The sequence below is a fragment of the Cupressus sempervirens genome, chromosome 8 (genome assembly GCF_028749045.1).
Source record: "Cupressus sempervirens isolate cs-2001-9-10 chromosome 8, ASM2874904v1, whole genome shotgun sequence".
NCBI lineage: Eukaryota > Viridiplantae > Streptophyta > Pinopsida > Cupressales > Cupressaceae > Cupressus > Cupressus sempervirens.
The window spans coordinates 765,119,467-765,135,741 of NC_143125.1; positions in this window are offsets into that span (position 1 = coordinate 765,119,467).

The following is a 16,275-nucleotide window of genomic DNA, read 5'->3' on the forward strand; positions in this document are numbered from 1 at the left end:
ATTAAAACATAGATATAAAATTTATAATATTTAAAAAATTTGAATATTGTTTAAGAAACGTGTTCAATAATTTTAAGATTTTACAACTAAATTCAATTTATCAAATGTGAAAAAAATAATCATTTAAAAAAAAAATCATCAAAAAATTTGTTACAAAAATTAATAACAGAAATATGAAAAAATAATATGAAAAATAGTGACATCTCTAACAAATATTCTATTGACTAAATAAATTATAGAAACCGAAAAAGCAATATTTAAAGAAAAATTAAACTAATATTTTTTTTTTAAAAAGTAATTTTAAAAAAAAATCTAAATCAATTTAAAAAATAAAAGTTTAATAAATAGATATCACAACATAATTTAATAATTTAATGTAGAGATCACATAATTATTTTTTAAATAAATAAGAAAAGAAAAACAATAGTTAAAAGTGGATATTTAAAATATAATCTTATGTGAACAAATTAAATTATTAATAATTTTTAATTTAAATAACATAATATTTACTAAAATCTTTTAAATAGATTAATAAATATTATTTATTTAAATTAAATTTATCAAATATGAAAAAATTAACCATATAAAAAAACCCATCAAAAAATCTATTATGAAAAATTAATAAGAGAAATACAAAAAAAAATATGTCTAACAAATATTCTATTAACTAAATAAATTATAAAAACTATAAAAAAAATATTTAGAAAAAAATTAAAATAATATAAATTAGATAAATTAAAATAATATAAAAACTAAGATCTAAATTAATTTTAAAAATCAATAGTTAAATGAATAGATTAACTAATAAATAGAAAAAGAAAAAGAATAGTTAAAAGTGGAGATAACAACTAATAAATATCAAAACAAGAGTTAAAAGTGGAGAAAGATAAAAATTGGCCAGTAAATAATTAATGGGGAGAACTTTAAATTTTCTGGCCAAACTCAAAACTTCCCTGGCCAACTTGCAAATTTTTCATCAAAAAATTAATTTTCGAGAACAAAGTTCCCACAAATAACCTATCGACTAAATAAAATTTAATTTTGTAATAAATCAAATAAATAATATTTATTTATTTAATTTATTATATACTAATAAATTATCATCTAAAAAATATTCTCATAAAAATCTATTATGAATAAATTATAAGAAAATAATATGAAAAATAACATGTATAAAGTAGAGCAAAAAATATAAACTAAAATAATTATAAAAACTAAAAACTAAACTAAGGCAAGTCTCGATGGTTCACCTTTGTGAACATCATCTAGATCCAATAACTACTAAATATTCTCTTTAATATCACAAGAGATGAATTCTTGTAAATCACTACTCATTAAACACGAGTCAATGAGTTTGAGTCAAAAACTACATAATTAAACCTTCATAACAATATCACAATCTCCTTTAACAAAAAAACTATTATGAAAATTTAATATGAAAAAAATATTTAAAATATTTAAAATAGCAACTTCCACTAAAAGTCAATATTTAAATGAGAAACTATACTAATTTAAAAAAAAAATTAAAACAATTTAAAAACTAAAACTTCAATCATACAGATACATTAATCACTAATTAAAAAAATTAATTTTAAACTTTTTTTTTTTTTTAAAGTATTAAAACTAAAAGCTTAACTAATTTAAAGTCTTGGTTTAAATATATGAATAAAATATTTATTTTTAAAAATCTTTAAAAAATTAATGTATAAAATTAATATGAGAAATTAATATTTAAAGCAAAAAAAATAAACTAATTAAAATAATTTAAAAACTAAAACTTCAATCAATTTTAAAAATCAAAATTAAATAAAAAGAAAGAAAATCATGAATTAAAATGGAGATAACAACGAATTAATTTTCTAGGTAAATAGGAAAAAAAAAAAGTTAAAGTTATAGATAAATTAATTTATAAATTAAATACAAGAGTTAAAAATAGAGATAAATAAATAAATAAGAAAAAATTAGAGTTAACAATTTAGATAATAGCTAATTAAATAAAAAAGTTAAAGATGGAGTGAGATAAAAAAATGGTTTGAAAATAATTAACGACAAGGGCTGATAGTTTTTCAGTCAAAGACTGACAATATTCTGGCCAAAAAAATAATTTTAGGGGAACAAAGTTCCCACATATAGCCTATCGACTAAAAAACGTATAAAGAGGAGAGGGTAGGAAAAATGAAATTACACTTTGTGAATAACTTTATGTCTCTGCCTATCCAACTCTTTCTAATAATCTATCTTCTTCTCTTTAACTACTCACCTCTCTCTAGCATTACTCTTTGGGAATCTCTATGTCCCTCTCTCTAATCTTTCTATATCCCTCTCTCTATAGCTATTTACCTCTCTCTATATATCTATCCCTCTAGCTCTAGCTACATCTCTCTCTCTATCTTGCTCCACCTCTTTCTATCACTTTTTATGTCTTCATCTCTTATATATCTACCCATTTATGTCATCATAGAATATAAATATTCTTGTCATGCTTCTCTAACAAGTTATCACTCTCATCTCTCTCCTCTCCATATATAGACACATCTCCCTCCCTTTATTCATCCATCACACCCTTTCAATACCTTTGAGTATATTCATCTTTATTTTTCTTCCTCATCTTTCCTTCAATCTCAATCTCTATCTTATTTTTTTCATATCCCTTATATATCTCCCCCTCACTACCTCTCTCTATATATCTATTTACACCTATATCTTTATCTATATATCACACATGCTCTCCTCTTCATATATTTATATCTTTCATCTCCATAATCTCCCTCCCCCCCTGCCCCTTCTCCCTCACTCTCTCTCTCTCACACACCCACACACACATTTTTTCCATATGTCTCCTCTATTTATATATGTCATTACCATCTCTATTTACCCTTTTTCTTCTCTCATCACAAATCCCTTTTCTTCTCCTCATGTATATATCCATTTCTTTTTTCCATCTCCCCCTCTATCTATTTGTCCCTCTCTATCCCTATATATCTCCCTCTCTACCTATATATATATATATATATATATATATATATATATATATATATATATATATATATATATATATATATATATATATATATATATCCCTTTCTATGTCCATCTTGATCTTTATTATTTCTTCCTATCTCATTTTCTCTTCTTTATATAGTTTATCCTGACTACATCCCTTTATCTCTTCTTCTCATCTCCATATCCCTCTTCTTCTCAATCTCCATCCCCATACCTCCCTCTATCTCCATTCCCCCTCCCCCAAACCATATCCTTCTTTGTTATCTCTCTCTCTCTCTCTCTACCCATCTCCCTCTATTTCTCTCTCTTTCCATCTATATCTCAAATCAACATCTACTTTTCTTAATGTAAGTATAAAATATCAAACAATTGTATATTTAAATTTTTTTTTAAAAAAAATTCAAATCATTTAAATTTATGTGTAAATAATCTTGCTAGATACCATTTTTTTATCTATAGTATCTTTTAAATATCGTTTGGAGTGTTTTTATTACATTTTTTTCTTAATATTTACATTTATTATAATATAAGTAGTAAGTATACATTTAAATTACAAATTATTTTTTCCATTAAATTATTATAAACATAAGAATTAGCATAATATTCTTACACAATGACTTGTATTTGTTGTAAGTTGAAATAATAATAAAAATTGTAAAAATATTCAATAAATTTTTTTAAATAGCAACAAAAGCTCTAGCAGTAGAAGAAATCTCAAACTAAATGTTGCACCCTCCAAAAAAATTATTACCTATGAATATCACACTATAAAATATATAGTTTCTTTGTATCTACCCTTCCCTTTTTATATATTTCTAGACAATATAATATTAATATGTTTTTCTTAAAATTAAATGTTTTCTTCTATAACAATTATACTATAATATTAGGTAAATATTTCAATGAGAATACAACAAAAATAATAAAAATTAAATAATGAAATTACTATAAAAATTGATATTAATTATTTGATAATCTAAAATGAGGATTATATATAATATATTTATAAATAATGAAATATATTTATAGTGTGGTGACCAATATTTTTGGGACAAGTAGCATTCTATTTTAGATAATTTTGTCTTATCCTCTCTAATCTACCCCTTCCATGACTCTATGTACCTCCATTGCCCTTAGTTCAAATATGACTGACGCTCGAGAGGGAAAAAACTGCTACCTGTATTCACTAAAAGAAGGGCAAATGAGTTTTAAAAACATAGGAACCTTACAATTTGGCCAGGGAATAAAAAATTTGTGGTTTTTTCCCTACTCAGGAGCCATCAACGCCTTTCAAGATGATCAATTTAAGATCTATCTAACATATATTTGAAGGGCAATTCCCATAGTTGCAACCATAAACATTAACATAATCAGATTTCCACAATCCATTAATAATGTGAGCAATGTTTCTAGATTAGATTGTGTGAGTTTTTTTAGCATCAACGTTTCAGATTATACTACATGATCCATCATCAGGATGAGAGAGCATCAGAATATGAAATGAGAGAGGATCATACTACATTTCATATTCTGATGCTCTCTCATCCTAATGATGGATCATGTAGTATGATCCGAAACGTTGATGCTAAAAAAACTCACACAATCTAATCCAGAAACATTGCTCACACCATAAACATTATTCAGAATGTTGCAAATTAGGGGCAAAATATAATACAAATGCTCACCCAATGTCTCCCACCATCGATCGATCCACTGTCTCTCCACCCTCGCCTTTAGTGACAGTGCCTCAACCTCTAATGAGGTGGCTTTCCTCAACCACCACCAAGACAATCCAAATTAGGCAAGTGAATGGCTATTGACAATGCAAGGAGGGGCCAAAATAACAATGAGACAACTAAATGATTGTTCATGATGCAATGGATGCCCATGATGTAACGAATGGTCGTCGAGGGTTTTTAAACACTTTCAACCATTGATGGACAAAATTAGCTTGTCCATGTATGTCTTCAACACAATTATGTTTTTTATTATTTTATTTTTATTTTTGATGAATAGTCCATTCTCTATTAATAAAATATTAAAGTTACATATTCACAAAAAAGGGTCGAGTGATATGAGATCACCCCACAAGTTCAAATGACATGTGGCTAGAAACATCAATTATTCACCAAAAAAACATAAAAGCCCAAATGTTGAAGACTGAGCAACAGAAAACAAAACAAGAAGAAAGCCCTCAACCTGTAAGAGAAATGCCAACCAATGGGGGATCTTTGTCATTAGAACCCAAAACATCAGCGGGGTTGGTGGATGGCTCAAGGGGAGCCCACCTGTCAACAACATCATCTTTTTCTTTTTCTTCCTTTGGCCTCAAAGGAGAGATAGCCAAATCTAGCTGGGGGAATGCCCATTTAAGGTCCCTACGGATAGAAGGTCACCCTGCATAAGGAGTAGTTGGAGGAGCCACTAGGGACCACCCCATACCTGACCTCTGCGGAGGTGAGGTTGAGTGACAAAGACCACCACTAGGAGAGGAATGTGAAGGTTGTGACCTAAGAGTATGCGAACAACAAGCAGAGTTGCTACAACCTCTCCAATGACCATGAGGAGATGTACAATCACTGACTAAAGCATCCAACATCACCCTAGCAACCATGTAAGGGGCATTGCGCCAATGAGCCAGACGTTCTTGTAGGTGGGCCATTTTTAGTGTCACTTTTTCTGTTTGTACTTGAATCTACATCATGACATTATTAAAAATACATGTTTTAGCGTACATAGCAACATGTATATCAAGAAAGTTATAAGGGAATAAAACTACATTCCAATCCTTCTATATAGTAAACAAAATCTTCATTCTAAAAACATGCCAGATCTAGGAATATCTAAAAGGGAGCTTGGTCGAATTTCCGAGAACAACCATTTGCCAAGAAAAGGCTTTTGGGTGAAAAGTTAAAAAAAAATCATGGATTGAGTGCTAGTAATTTTTGGCACGCTTGTAGAGAAAAATAATAATGCAAGAAGCTTTTGGGTTGCCCACAAAAAGGGCATCTGGGGTCCGCGACACCGAAATGCTAGAGGGAGGGCCCAAAGGCAACCCCTGGAAGAGAATACACCAAGCAAAGTAAGTTGTCTTCGGCTCCACATGATAGATTTCCATACTATGGAAAATCAAAGATTCTAAGTCTTGCGAGAGGATTGCAAATGCCAACGCTGATTGAGGACTTGTATATATAAATTATTATTTAATTATATATATATACATATATATTTATATTAAAATTTATTTTTCTTCAAATTTTCATGATAATTTTTTAATCTTAATCAACTATTGATTAAGTTATATCAAATAACATCATTACAATTCACTTTTTTCTATAAGTTTTTTAATCTTAAAATAATATAACTTATGAAAACTCGTCATTCTCTAACTATTAATTTTTTAAACAAACTATTACAACTTATTATTTTTTCATAATAGATTGTTTTGTTTGAGATTTTTTTAAGTGATTCTTTTTTATGGGTAGTAGATCGAAGCCAAAATAAAAATAAAAATTGATTGATTATTTTTATTTATTAAGCTTGAGTAGAGTTGAACCCAATACAGGTCTCATTTAAGAGGCTCATAATTTAGCATTAAGTTATAGTCTCTTGCCTTTTTAAGTGATTGTTTTATTCATATATGATAAATTGAATTCAAATAAATAATATTTATAATTATGTTTAAAAGAGTTTTATTTAAAATTATTATTTGATTTAATTTATAAATTATTTATAATTTAATTTATAAACACCTATCTAGTTATCATTACAAGCACAAAAGTGTGCAATTACAGGTAAGAGGAGATAAGCTATATAAGCTACTACTCATTTGTATAAGAGAAAAACTATTTACGAGATATCTTGTTTGAAACATACAATTAACCATTAAAATTAGTTATAAACATTACATAAACATAAAATATTATAGATGTAATCTCTCCCATAAGATTTACAAGTTGTGCTGATCACTTTTGTTGCCTTGTTTCATTTAAGGTTAGAGACAAATCAATGCATTTTTAATAGTGTTTTAATTTATTTTATTTTGAATTTGATTTCTTACGGTTATTATTTATTTGTGATCTAAATTTTTATTTTTGATGATGTAATTTAGATTGCCAATCAATACTAACGTTCTTAACTAATAATTAGAGACAAATTAATTAGTGTTTTAATTTGTTTTAGTTTAAATTGATTTGTTATTATTATTTTGTATTGATTTGTAATCTAAAATTTTATTTGAGATGTAATTTAGGTTGTAAATGGATAATAATTTTTGCAATTATGAGTTAAAGACAAATAAATGTATTTTTAATATTGTTTTAAGTTGTTTTATTAGACCTTAAACTAATGTTTTTAGTTTAGTCTCTCCCTTGAGAATTAGAAAATCTAAAAAAAAATGTCAAAAACTATAGTCCTACAAAAATTCCTAAATTAGTCTCAAAAATATAAATCAATTTGTTTCTATTGAATGTTGGCAGTTTTTCAAATAGTCATTTTTATTTTTTTTCTAGGAAGTTTTGGTAGAAAAAAACAAGAGTATGATGGCAATGTTGGATACAATTTTCTAATTGTGTGTTGTCTTTGATGTTATATAAATGTCATATCAGTGGTCAGTTAGTGCTTATCGAGCTCACTTGGTTAGCAAGACAGTTTTTATTGTCTACCGAGTATTCCTGGAGATTACTCTATGAAGATTATGTCTACTGAGCTCACTCAAGTGTCGAAGGAAATTCTGATAGGAAAAATTGTTAACTAAATTCTCATGGTTAACAAAGGAAATTTGGTAAGAGTCAGTGTTAACTGAGTTCACTCAGTTGCCAAAGGATTTTGCAAGTTCACAGTATTAATCGAGCCTCTATTGGTTAACATAGGGAATCATTTCAGGACCAGTGTTTATCGAGCTAGGTCAGCTAACAAGGATTTTTTTGATTTGGGATATGAAGTTTAATTATTTTAATTATTGATTCCAGTTGACTATGGTGATGATTATTGGTTATTATAATTTGTATTGAGCCAACTTGACAATCTAAACTATATAAATATAAGGTCAAGTTGTGATTATTAGATGTATGCAAGTGTATTGACTGATTGAGAAGGGAAGAGTGTGAGCAAACTTAAATGATGGCTAGATATCCTTGTGGAGTAGAAAAGTAATATTCGATTAGGAAGGATCTAGTGTGAAGTAGAATAGAGATTTGTAATCAGAAATTTAGTTTCATCATATTCAAATAATTTCATTGTTACTCTCTAACCATTGTAGAGGTGATTCAAACTCTCTTAATAGAGTTGGTTTAACAGCCATTTGTAAATTCTCTAACAAGGTGACAGATCCATTAAATCATTTTAAATAACTCTTACAAGGCCACTCCTTACAGGGTGATTAAATCCTCTAATAAGGTCACACCTAACAATGTGTTTTGTAACCTTTAAGTAGGTTGGCTCCTAACAAGGCTCACTTCAGAAGAGTGAAAACAATAACTAGTTGCATTGGTGGTTTTTCTCATATTGGGTTTCCACATTAAATCTAGTGTCTCTTGTGTTTATTTATTTTCTCTCATGTTTTTAAGTTATTACTATTGATTTTAGATCTACTAAAGTAAGACATACTTTGCATTTACTGAGTTACAACAATTTTCAATATGATTACCGAGTGATAGCAGTAATTAGTTTTATTAGACATCTAAGGAATCTGTGAAAATATTTTTGTGATAACTGATTCACCCCCCCTCTCAGTTACTCCATCTATATTTCCAACAATTGGTATTGGAGCTTTTGGTGCTTGCAGGAAAGGTTTCAAGGACCTAAGTTAAAGATCAGGATGTCTTACAAGAGAGAAATTCCAAAGCTTAACAGAGACAACTTTTTAGCATGGTAGGGACTTATGAGACTTCATTTGGCTTCCATTATTGATTTAGGATGTAGATATATTGATGAAGAATACACAACTCCTACCGGTACATTATCTGTTGGAGATATTGCTAAGAAAAAGAACCATAACACCATGATGATAGATATTGCATCAGCTCTTAGCCACGAAGAATTTGATGAGATTAAGGACTGCAAAATTGCTTTTGAAATGTAGAATAAGCTAAAAGAAATCTATGCCTTAGCGGAAAATTTGATCAGATGACACCGAGACAAGATAAAAATATTGCCAAATATGTGGAAAGAGTCAAAGCCAGTGTCAATGCAATCAAAGCTTCTAGAAGAGACATTAAGGATGAAACTGTTGTAAATAAAGTTCTTAGAACATTACTTCCTATATATGCAATTAGAGTATCTACTATTGAAGAAAGAAGGTGTGAAGTAAATCATAAGATAACTTTGGATGCCATGGTGGAAGGATTGACAACTTTTGAGCTAGACAACTATGACAATTATGTTCTAGCTTCTAAGAATATTGAATCTGCATTTGATGCCAAACTTTCACTTAAGGATAAAGGCAAGAAAATAAGGGACATTCAATCAAAAAATGAAGAAGAATTAGAGGAAAGTTTTGATAATGATCTTGAAGTTGTTGAAGCATTGCTTGCAAGAAAATATTCTAGAGGTAGAGGAAAATGCAAAGGTAAAGTTCCCCTAATCTATTTTTCATGTGAAGAAATTGGTCATATTGCTGCTAGGTGCCCAAACAAAGAAAACAAGGATAAGAAGAAAAGTCACAAGTACAATGGTAAGAACGATTTCAAAAATCAAAAATCATTCAAAGACAGAGGTAAGAAAACTTGTTTTATGGCTAAGGATTTTGATAATAGTGAAGATGCGATAGTTTACATTGTTGTAAAAGATGAATTAGATGATGAAGGAGATAAGGATGACACTTATCTCTCATGTGAGCAAAAATGATACATGGATATAGATAGTAGATGTCCACATCATATGATTTGAGATAAGACAAAGTTTGAACACTTTGAAGACTATGATGGTGGTAGTGTAAGATTTGGAAACAATGAACCTTATTGCATAAAAGGGAGAGGCAAAATCTCATTAACCAAAGAACTTGTATGTGACAACACCTATTGGGTTGAAGGACTGAAGCATAATCCGCTGAGTGTGGCACAACTAATCAACATTAGATTCAAGGTAGAATTTATGCATAAGAAGGCAAGATTTTTGGATGACAAAGGAAAATTAATTGGATCAGGCAAACAAACAAAAAGTAACCTATTTTATCTTGATCTTGGTGATTGCTCATGTTTTATTGCTCAAGTTGGAGAAAGTTGGTTATGGAACAAAAGGTTATGTCATGTAAATTTTGATAACATGGTGAAAATAAGAAAGTTCAAGAAAGTAAGAGGTATTCCTAGTTTTAAGAAACCAGATGTTGGCTTATGCAAGAATTGTCAAATTGGCAAAATGGGAAAGACTAGTTTTAAAAGAAAAAACTATCAATCTAAAGATATCTTAAAAATTGTGCATACTGATTTGTGTGTACCTATTGGAATAGAAAGCTATAATGGAGAAAAAAATCCTTATTCTTTTTGTTGATGACTACTCTAGGATGATGACTGTTATGTATTTAAGAAAGAAGTCAAAAGAATTTGAGAAATTCAAATGGTATTTGGCAAGAGTTGAGAAAGAAATAGGGAAAAGATTGGAATTCTTAAGATTAGATAGAGGTGTTGAATTCATCTCCAATGAATTTAATAACTTTTGCATTGAAAGAGGAATCAAAAGATAGGTATCAACCCCTAGAACTCCTGAACATAATGGAATAGTTGAAAGGAGAAACATATCCATCATGGATTGTGCAAGGACTCTTATGATTGAAAAGAACATTTCTATCAAATACTAGAAGGAAACTATTAGCACTACAATTCATAATTTGAACTGAGTTTAGTTGAAGAAAGATTCAAACAAAACTCCCTATGAATTGTTGTATGGCTACAGACCCAATGTAAGTTACCTGAAAGTATTTGGAAGTAAATGTTATACCTTGAAAAAATCTAGAAAAGGCAAGATGGATGTAAAAGGTGATGAAGTTATATTCCTAGGATATTCTTGTAGAAGTAAGGCATATAGATGTTTAAATCTGTCTACTCATAAAATCATAGAAAGTGCACGTGTGAGAATTGATGATTTTGTAGAAAGGACTAGAGAAGAAAGCAAAAAGGAACTAGAAGATTATAGGAGATTTGTTTACATTAAACTTGATACATTGCTAGACATATCTGTCAATAAGGATATTTCATCTACCAAGCCTAGTATAGTTACTGAGTTGCAAGAAGTTCAAGCTGAGTCATAGGGACCTGAGTCACATTCTAAAGCTACCAAGTCAATGCCTATCGAGTCTGAGAAACTAGAGCCAAAAGATGAAATTCAAAATAAAGATAGTGGAATTCAGTCAAAAGGCAAAGAACTTGTATTGGCTAAGTATGTTAGAAGGCATCATACACCTAATCAGATTATTGGAGATAAATTAGAAGGTACTATAATAAGAAGTAAGCTAAAAGGTACATGTTTACTTGTTGATTTTAAACCTAGAAGTGTTAAAGATGCATTGGAAAATGAAATTTGGATTGAGGCTATGAATGAAGAAATAGAATAGATAGAAAAGAAAAAAACCCAGACTCTTGTACCTAGGCCCAAGGATAAAAATGTGATTGGAACAAAATGGGTATTCAGAAATAAGTTAAATGAAGATTGACAATTATCAAAAAACAAAGCAAGACTAGTGTGTAAAGGATATTCTCAAGAAGAAGGAATTGATTATGGTGAAACTTTTTCTCCTATTGCAAGATTAGAAGGTGTTAGGACCTTACTTGCATATGCAGCACATAAAGGATTTAAGGTATATCAGATGGATGTTAAATCCACATTTCTCAATGGTATTCTTGATGAAGAAGTCTATATTGAACAACTAGAAGGTTTCATTGATCCAAATAAGAGGGACATGGTTTGTAAGCTGCATAGAGCTTTAAATGGTCTAAACCAAGCTCCTATAGTATGGTATGAGAGGTTGCACAACTATCTTATACAAATTGGTTTCCAGAGAACTAATGATAATAGTAGTTTGTACATAAAAGAAGGACCAGATAACAAGATTATATTAGTAGAGATATTTGTGGATGACACTCTATTTACAGGGAATCATGATCTATGCAAAGAATTTTCAGAGCAAATGAATAAAGAATTTGAAATGTCTATGTTTGGTGAGATTAAGTTCTTTGGTGGATTGCAAATATAGCAAAGCAGGAATGGTATTTACATCACTTAATCTAAGTATATAAAAGAGTTACTCAAGAAATTTGGAATGGAAGATTCTAAACCAGTTGGAACCCCTATGTGTATTGAACTAAAGCTTAGCAAAGATGATGATTCTAAAGAGGTAGATTAGACCTTATATAGATCAATGATTGGAAAATTAAAGTATGTAGGTTATACAAGGCCTAATATTGCTTCAGCAGTTGGTATAGTGGCAAGATTCTTGGCAAAACCTAGAGAAAATCATATGATGGAAATCAAAAAAATATTGAGATATTTGAAAGGTACTGAAGACTATGGTTCATGGTATAAACTTGGAGGAAATATGAAGTTATAAGTGTTTAATGTTGTTGACTGGGTAGGAAATCTTGATGACAAAAAGAGCACAAGTGGTGAAGAATTCTTTCTTGGTAAAAGGTTGGTATCTTGGACAAGCAAAATAAAAAATTGCACATCCCAATCCATAGCAGAAGCATAATATGCTATAGTAGCAGTGAATTGTTCTAATATTGTTTGGTTTAAATAGTTGTTACAAGGTATAAAGGTTGAAATCAAGGAACCAATTGTCATGTTTTGTGATAACACAAGCGCAATCAACATATCAAAGAATATAGTGATGCATTCCAAACCAAGCATATTGCTATAAAATTGTTAGAAAACTAGTGTAGGACAAAGAAATCAGATTGGAATATGTCCATACAAAAGAATAGATTGCAGACACATTTATCAAGCCATTATCTAAAGATGCATTCTTGTATCTAAGAGGTAAGTTAGGGGTTATTCTCCTATCTAAAGCTCACTAGATAAAGTTTTAGTGATGCATCAATAGGAATCTAGTTGAAGATCTATTAGTTGATGTAGCATAATCAAGAGAATATTGCATATGAATTAGTACTCAAAGTGCATTGATACTCATTTGGTATGTGTTGTCTTCGGCATGTGTTTTCAAAGAGGGAGAGTTTATTGTCATATCTTTATGAAATTTGTTTGAAGAGAGAAGCTATAATTCCTTCACAGAGGGAGATTACTACATATAAGAGAAGCTTGTTGTATAAAATCAAAGAGGGAGAAACTTTCTGACAAAGAAAGTCTTGTTCTCAAATTTCATTTTGTTATGACATGTTGTGTTTCCATCAATGCCAAAGAGGGAGATTTTTGGAAACAATTGTCTAATTGTGTGTTGTCTTTGATGTTACACAAATGTCATATTAGTTGTTAGTTAGTTCTTACCAAGCTCACTTGGTCATCAAGACAATTTTTATTGTCTACGGAGCATTCCTAGAGATTACTCTGCAAAGACTATGTCTATCGAGCTCACTCAGGTGTCAAAGGAAATTCTAAGAGGAAATAGTGTTAACCAAGTTCTCATGGTTAATAGAGGGAAGTTGGTAAGAGTTAGTGTTAACCGAGTTCACTCAGTTGCCAAAGGATTTTGCAAGTTCATAGTGTTAATTGAGCCTCTGTTGGTTAACACAAGTAATCATTTCATAACTAGTGTTTACCAAGCTAGGTCAACTAATGAAGGATTTTGTTGATTTGGGATATGAAGTTTAATTATTTTAAGTATTGATTCCATCCAACTATGGTGATGATTATTGGTCATTGTAATTTGTATTGAGCTGACTTGACAATCTAAACTATATAAATATAAGGTCAAGTTGTGATTTTTAGATGTATGCAAGTGTATTAACTAATTGAGAAGGGAAGAGTGTGAGTGAACTTGAAGGATGGTTAGATATCCTTGTGGAGCAGCAAAGTAATATTCGATTAGGAAGGATCTAGTGTGAAGCAGAACAAAGATTTGTAATCTACAATTTAGTTGCATCATATTCAAGTCATTTCATTGTTACTCTCCAAACATCATAGTAGTGATTCAAATTTTTTTAACAAGGTTGGTTTAATAGCTATTTGTAAATCCTCTAACAGGGTGATAGTTCCATTGAATTTTTTTAAAGACCTCTTACAAGGCCACTCCTTACAAGGTGATCAAATCCTCTAATAAGGTCACACCTAATAGTGTGCTTTGTAACCTTTAACTAGGTTGGCTCCTAACAGGGCTCACTTTAGAAGAGTGAAAAATAGAAACTAGTTACATTGGTGGTTTTTCCCATATTGGGTTTCCACATTAAATCTAGTGTCTCTTGTGTTCATTTCTTTTCTCTCATGTTTGCAAGTTATTACTATTGATGTTAGATCTGCTAAAGTAAGACATACTCTACATTTACTGAGTTACAACATTTTTTAGTATGATTACCAAGTGACAACAGTAATTAGTTTTATCATACATCTAAGGAATTTGTGGAAATAATTTTGTGATAACTGATTCACCCCCTTCGCAGTTACTCCATCTACATTTCCAACAGGTAATGCATAGCAATGTCCACTTGGAAAATACAAATTCTACTTGGCAAATAGGTCATGATAGATAAAAATGCCTTTCAAATGTGTCTCTAACTGCCTAAGATTGGGGCCAATTCATGTTATGAAATTAAGAGTCACCATTCATTATCTTGTGAAGAGGATGCATTCTTTGGTTTGTTTTCTATCAACTTTGTGATCATTCCTTATTTCACAACTCTCGGCACTTATTTAAAATGATCCTAGATTGAAGGTATGAGTAACATTAATCTTTAAATGATCTTCAAAATTTAATTTCAATTGTTCATAATTTTATTTATTGTTTGTATACATCCAAGAAATTTTGAGTTATTCCCTATGGCCTTATGATAGTTTTTGGCTATGATCTAAGCATTGCACTTTAACTTGATCCTTCCTTATACAAGGTCATCATTTCCATCAAGGACACTTCTTTGGCTGATTGATCTTCCCTTTAGCCATTATGCAGCTAGTTTGGTGTTATTTGTGATCCCTCTACTCACTTTTTCCATGCCCTTAATTTATCTCATATGGGTTTTAGAAGCCACCAGTTCTCGTATGAAGGAGAATTTAGGTACATTCCCTCAATGCTTACACACTATTTCCTAAAGATTCTCCCTATCAATGGCAACCTCGATCTCAACATAATAAAAAAAAATTCCCAAGACATGTGGCCTCAACAAAACCCTAAAATTTGGTATGTGGGTTTCTTTCATTGCTAATATAGTACCTTTCACAATCTAATTTTCATTACTAATGGTTCTAGCTTGGGTAGAGGAATTATTTTTCTAGTTCATATGAATTGTTTTCCTATTTTTATCCCATATCCTAGGATTTATTATTAGAATTAAGAAATGAAATATAAATCTATAGAATTTAATAACATAAATATGAATTTTCCACAATCCAAAATTGATGTGGATAATTTATAAATCCCAACACGTGTCATTGTCATACTTTTACTTCTTTCTTGATGAAACAGTCAAAGAGGCACCTCCTGAGTTTGTGGACGAGGAGCATCCTTGTGATTTATGTATGGGAAATACTTGAAGCTTGTTGTATATAAATATAGATGACGGTGTGCAAGATATGGTACCTTTTTGAATGAGAGACTGACAAAGCCTTCCTTGAAAATTCTCTCGACATTTCTAGTCCTCAAGTTTGCAATTTTTGAAAAAAGGCAGACTCGTTGGTGTAGTTTTAGTCAAGGAAAAATAAACCATGTTACTAGTATTTTTACCACTCATGCAATAACATACATTTTTGTATGAATGTAGCTCATCTGAAGAGGAAAACCAAGAAAAAATGAGAAAATTTTTTGCGACTAGTTTCCAAACAAGGAGCTAAAGCTAATAAATCAATTTATTGAGATCAACTGACCTTATCATTTTTTACAATTTTTAGTAATATATTACCAATTCATCTAAGATATTAATTCTTATAATGTTCATTTGATATCAAACAATTTCATTTTTAAAAAATTCATTTAAATTTTTACAAATATAATTTATAAAATTAAAACTTTATCTCAAATTCTTTCTTTATTCTCGATGTGGCTGTTTTATTCAATGAATTATCATTTCTCATAAAAAAATAAAAGAATTTATATGTAAAGAAACTAGTAAAATTATATTTTATCTTGAAATTTCTTCAAAGTAGAAATAAAGTTCACATAAATAAATCTCAAAATAA